Below are 6,884 nucleotides of genomic sequence, written 5' to 3'. Positions count from 1 at the left end.
TGATTATGTCACCTCTGAACATGTATATTTTGATTGTGCACTAACTCTCTAATGAGTTGTTTTGAGTTTGGTGTGGAGGAAGTTTTCAAGGATCAAGAGAGGGAGATGATACAACATGGTCAAGGAGAGTGAAAGCTCTAAGCTTGGGGATGCCCCAGTGGTTCACCCTGCATATATCAAGAAGACTCAAGCGTCTAAGCTTGGGGATGCCCAAGGCATCCCCTTCTTCATCGACAACATTATCAGGTTCCTCCCCTGAAACTATATGTTTATTCCGTCACATCTTATGTGCTTTGCTTGGAGCGTCGGTTTGTTTTGTTTTTGTTTTGTTTGAATAAAATGGATCCTAGCATTCATTGTGTGGGACAGAGACATGCTCCGCTGTAGCATATGGACAAGTATGCCCTTAGGTTCTACTCATAGTATTCATGGCGAAGTTTCTTCTTCGTTAAATTGTTATATGGTTGGAATTGGAAAATGCTACATGTAGTAATTGGTAAAATGTCTTGGATAATGTGATACTTGCAATTGTTGTGCTCATGTTTAAGCTCTTGCATCATATACTTTGCACCTATCAATGAAGAAATACATAGAGCTTGCTAAAATTTGGTTTGCATAATTGGTCTCTCTAAAGTCTAGATAATTTCTAGTATTGAGTTTGAACAACAAGGAAGACGGTGTAGAGTCTTATAATGTTTACAATATGTATTTTATGTGAGTTTTGCTGCACCGGTTCATCCTTGTGTTTGTTTCAAATAACCTTGCTAGCCTAAGCCTTGTATCGAGAGGGAATACTTCTCATGCATCCAAAATCCTTGAGCCAACCACTATGCCATTTGTGTCCACCATACCTACCTACTACATGGTATTTCTCCGCCATTCCAAAGTAAATTGCTTGAGTGCTACCTTTAAACAATTCAAAATTTATCACCTCTGATTTGTGTCAATGTTTTATAGCTCATGAGGAAGTATGTGGTGTTTATCTTTCAAACTTGTTGGGCAACTTTCACCAATGGACTAGTGGCTTCATCCGCTTATCCAATAATTTTGCAAAAAGAGCTGGCAATGGGATTCCCAGTCCCAAATTAATCAAACTAAATAGACACTCCTCCATGGTATGTAATTGTTGGACGGCACCCGAAGGATTCGGTTAGCCATGGCTTGAGAAAGCAAAGGTGGGGAGGAGTGTCATCATAATAAAACTAAAATAAAAGGAACTCCTTCATGGTATGAGATTGTTGGTAGGCACCCGAAGGATTCGGTTAGCCATGGTTTGTGAAAGAAAGGTTGGAAGGAGTGCCACACAAAAATAAAAATAAAATGGGAGCCGCTCTTTGAAGGTTTGTCTGGCAAGGGGGTTAGAGTGCCCACTACCATTCGTTGACAACAACAAACACCTCTCAAAATTTTACTTTCATTGCTCTCTATATGTTTTCAAAATCAAAGCTCTAGCACAAATATAGCAATCGATGCTTTCCTCTTTGAAGGACCATTCTTTTACTTTTATTGTTGAGTCAGTTCACCTATTTCTCTCCATCTCAAGAAGCAAACACTTGTGTGAACTGTCAATTGATTCCTACATACTTGCATATTGCACTTGTTATATTACTTTACATTGACAATATCCATGAGATATACATGTTACAAGTTGAAAGCAACCGCTGAAACTTCATCTTCCTTTGTGTTGCTTCAATGCCTCTACTTTGAATTATTGCTTTATGAGTTAACTCTTATGCAAGACTTATTGATGCTTGTCTTGAAGTACTATTCATGAAAAGTCTTTGCTATATGATTCACTTGTTTACTCATGTCATTTACATTGTTTTGATTGCTGCATTCACTACATATGCTTACAATAGTATGATCAAGGTTATGATGGCATGTCACTCCAAAAATTATCTTTGTTTATCGTTTACCTGCTCGGGACGAGCAGGAACTAAGCTTGGGGATGCTGATACGTCTCCGGCGTATCAATAATTTCTTATGTTCCATGCCACATTATTGATGATATCTACATGTTTTATGCACACTTTATGTCATATTTGTGCATTTTCTGGAACTAACCTATTAACAAGATGCCGAAGTGCCGCTGTCTTTGTTTTGCTGTTTTGGTTTCAGAAATCCTAGTAAGGAAATATTCTCGGAATTGGACGAAATCAACGCCCAGGGTCCTATTTTGCCACGAAGCTTTCGAGAAGACCGAAGAGTCAACGAAGTGGGGCCACGAGGTGGCCGGGAGGAGGCGGCGCGGCCCCACCCTTGGCCGCGCCGACCTGTCTCCCGGCCCCTCGCGACGCCCACGACCTACCCTTCCGCCTACAAATAGCCTTCGTTGCGAAACCCCCGCATCGAGAGCCACAATACGGAAAACCTTCCAGAGACGCCGCCGCCGCCAATCCCATCTCGGGGGATTCAGGAGATTGCCTCCGGCACCCTGCCGGAGAGGGGAATCATCTCCCGGAGGACTCTACACCGCCATGGTCGCCTCCGGAGTGATGAGTGAGTAGTCTACCCCTGGACTATGGGTCCATAGCAGTAGCTAGATGGTTGTCTTCTCCTCATTGTGCTTAATTTTTGGGTCTTGTGAGCTGCCGAACATGATCAAGATCATTTATCTGTAATTCTATATGTTGTGTTTGTTGGGATCCGATGAATAGAGAATACCATGTTATGTTGATTATCAATTTATATCTATGTGTTGTTTATGATCTTGCATGCTCTCCATTATTAGTAGAGGCTCTGGCCAAGTTTTTGCTAGTAACTCCAAGAGGGGGTATTTATGCTCGATAGTGGATTCATGTCTCCGTGAATCTGGGGAAGTGACAGAAATCTCTAAGATTATGGATGTGATGTTGCCACTAGGGATAAAACATTGATGCTATTTCCGAGGATGTAGTTATTGATTACATTACGCGCAATACTTAATGCAATTGTCTATTGTTAGCAACTTAATACTGGAAGGGGTTCGAATGATAACCTGAAGGTGGACTTTTTAGGCATAGATGCATGCTGGATAGCGGTCTATGTACTTTGTCGTAGTGCCCAATTAAATCTCACTATACTCATCATAATATGTATGTGCATGGTCATGCCTTCTTTATTTGTCAATTGCCTAACTGTAATTTGTTCACCCAACATGCTATTTAACTTATGGGAGAGACACCTCTAGTGAACTGTGGACCCCGGTCCAATTCTCTTTACTGAAATACAATCTACTGCAATTGTTCTACTGTTCTCTATAAACAATCACCATCCACACTATACATCTAATCCTTTGTTACAACAAGCCGGTGAGATTGACAACCTCACTGTTTCGTTGGGGCAAAGTACTTGGTTTTTGTTGTGCAGGTTCCACGTTGGCGCCGGAATCCCTGGTGTTTCGCCGCACTACATCTCGCCACCATCAACCTTCAACGTGCTTCTTGACTCCTACTGGTTCGATAAACCTTGGTTTCTAACTGAGGGAAACTTACTGCTGTACGCATCACACCTTCCACTTGGGGTTCCCAACGGTCGCGTGCTGTATGCATGTCAAGCAAAATTTCTGGCGCCGTTGCCGGGGATCTCAAGAAAAGTTACACCACAAAATTTCTAACTCCCACGTCAACTGCACGCCAGCAAGTAAATTTCTGGCGCCGTTGCCGGGGAGATCAAGACACGCTGCAAGAGGAGTCTCCACATCGCAATCTCTTTACTTTGTTTTTGTCTTGCTTAGTTTTATTTACTACTTTGTTTGCTGCACTAAATCAAATACAAAAAAATTAGTTGCTACTTTTACTTTATTTGCTATCTTGTTTGCTATATCAAAAACACAAAAAAAATTAGTTACTTGCATTTACTTTATCTAGTTTGCTTTATTTACTACTGCTAAAATGGGTACTCCTGAAAATACTAAGTTGTGTGACTTCACAACCACAAATAATAATGATTTCTTATGCACACCTATTGCTCCACCTACTACTATAGCAAAATTTTTTGAAATTAAACCTGCTTTACTGAATCTTGTTATGCGAGAGCAATTTTCTGGTGTTAGTTCTGATGATGCTGCTGCCCATCTTAATAATTTTGTTGAATTATGTGAAATGCAAAAATATAAAGATGTATATGGTGACATTATAAAATTAAAATTGTTCCCTTTCTCATTAAGAGGAAGAGCTAAAGATTGGTTGCTATCTCTGCCTAAGAATAGTATTGATTCATGGACTAAATGCAAGGATGCTTTTATTGGTAGATATTATCCCCCTGCTAAAATTATATCTTTGAGGAGTAGCATAATGAATTTTAAACAATTGGATAATGAGCATGTTGCACAAGCATGGGAAAGAATGAAATCTCTGGTTAAAAACTGCCCAACCCATGGACTGACTACTTGGATGATCATCCAAACCTTTTATGCAGGACTGAATTTTTCTTCGCGGAACCTATTGGATTCAGCTGCTGGAGGTACCTTTATGTCCATCACTCTTGGTGAAGCAACAAAGCTTCTTGATAATATGATGATCAATTATTCTGAATGGCACACGGAAAGAGCTCCACAAGGTAAGAAGGTAAATTCTGTCGAAGAAACCTCTTCCTTGAGTGATAAGATTGATGCTATTATGTCTATGCTTGTGAATGATAGGACAAATGTTGATCCTAATAATGTTCCGTTAGCTTCATTGGTTGCCCAAGAAGAACATGTTGATGTAAACTTCATTAAAAATAATAATTTCAACAACAATGCTTACCGGAACAATTCTAGTAACAACTATAGGCCATATCCTTATAATAATGGCAACGGCTATGGTAATTCTTATGGGAATTCTTACAACAATAATGGGAACACACCCCCTGGACTTGAAGCCATGCTTAAAGAATTTATTAGTACACAAACTGCTTTTAACAAATCTGTTGAAGAAAAGCTTGGGAAAATTGATATACTTGCTTCTAAAGTCGATAGTCTTGCTGCTGATGTTGATCTTTTGAAATCGAAAGTTATGCCTAGTGAAAATCATCATAATAAAATTGTTACTACAGCAAATGCCATCCAAGTTAGAATTAATGAGAATATAAGATTGATGGCCGAATTGCGTGCTAGGTGGGAAAGAGAAGAAAATGAAAAAGAAGAGAATATAGCTAAAGTTTGGACTATAACCACCACTAGTAATGCTAATGCTACACATGTTGCTGCACCTCCTACTATTACTAATAAAAGAATTGGTGTTAGCAATGTTTCCACTTCTAATGGAAAGCACGAGAAACTGCCTGAAACTGGTAAAACTGCTGAAACTGCCTGTGATAAAACTGCTGAAATTTTTTCCAACATTGGGGATGATGATCCCATTGCTTTAGATTATAATGGTTTGAATTTTGATGATTGCCACATCTCTGAAGTTATAAAGTTCTTACAAAAACTTGCTAAAAGTCCTAATGCTAGTGCTATAAATTTGGCTTTCACGAAACATATTACAAATGCTCTCATAAAAGCTAGAGAAGAGAAACTAGAACGCGAAGCTTCTATTCCTAGGAAGCTAGAGGATGGTTGGGAGCCCATCATTAAGATGAAGGTTAATGACTTTGATTGTAATGCTTTATGTGATCTTGGTGCAAGTATTTCTGTTATGCCTAAGAAAATTTATAATATGCTTGACTTGCCACCACTGAAAAATTGTTATTTGGATGTTAATCTTGCTGATCATTCTACAAAGAAACCTTTGGGAAAAGTTGATAATGTTCGCATTACCGTTAAAAATAACTTTGTCCCCGTTGATTTTGTTGTCCTGGATATTGAATGCAATGCATCTTGTCCCATCATATTGGGAAGACCTTTTCTTCGAACTGTTGGTGCTATCATTGATATGAAGGAAGGTAATATTAAATATCAATTTCCTCTCAAGAAAGGTATGGAACACTTCCCTAGAAAGAGAATGAAGTTACCTTTTGATTCTATTATTAGAACAAATTATGATGTTGACACTTCGTCTCTTGATAATACTTGATACATACTTTCTGCGCCTAGCTGAAAGGCGTTAAAGAAAAGCGCTTATGGGAGACAACCCATGTTTTTACTACAGTACCTTTGTTTTATTTTGTGTCTTGGAAGTTGTTTACTACTGTAGCAACCTCTCCTTATCTTAGTTTAGTGTTTTATTGTGCCAAGTAAAGTCGTTGATAGCAAGGTTCATACTAGATTTGGATTACTGCGCAGAAACAGATTTCTTTGCTGTCACGAATCTGGGCAAAATTCTCTGTAGGTAACTCAGAAAATTATGCCAATTTACGTGAGTGATCCACAGATATGTACGAAACTTTCATTAAATTTGAGAATTTTCATTTGAGCAAGTCTGGTGCCTCAATAAAATTCATCAATACGAACTGTTCTGTTTTGACAGATTCTGCCTTTTATTTTGCATTGCCAGTTTTGCTATGCTCGATGGATATTTTGATTCCGTTGACTTTCAGTAGCTTTGTGCAATGTCCAGAAGTGTTAAGAATGATTATGTCACCTCTGAACATGTATATTTTGATTGTGCACTAACTCTCTAATGAGTTGTTTTGAGTTTGGTGTGGAGGAAGTTTTCAAGGATCAAAAGAGGGAGATGATACAACATGATCAAGGAGAGTGAAAGCTCTAAGCTTGGGGATGCCCCGGTGGTTCACCCCTGCATATATCAAGAAGACTCAAGCGTCTAAGCTTGGGGATTCCCAAGGCATCCCCTTCTTCATCGACAACATTATCAGGTTCCTCCCCTGAAACTATATTTTTATTCCGTCACATCTTATGTGCTTTGCTTGGAGCGTCGGTTTGTTTTGTTTTTGTTTTGTTTGAATAAAATGGATCCTAGCATTCATTGTGTGGGACAGAGACACGCTCCGCTGTAGCATATGGACAAGTATGCCCTTAG

This window comes from Lolium perenne, chromosome 3 (assembly GCF_019359855.2).
Source record: "Lolium perenne isolate Kyuss_39 chromosome 3, Kyuss_2.0, whole genome shotgun sequence".
Classification (NCBI taxonomy): Eukaryota; Viridiplantae; Streptophyta; class Magnoliopsida; order Poales; family Poaceae; genus Lolium; species Lolium perenne.
This window is presented reverse-complemented; position numbering follows the sequence as displayed.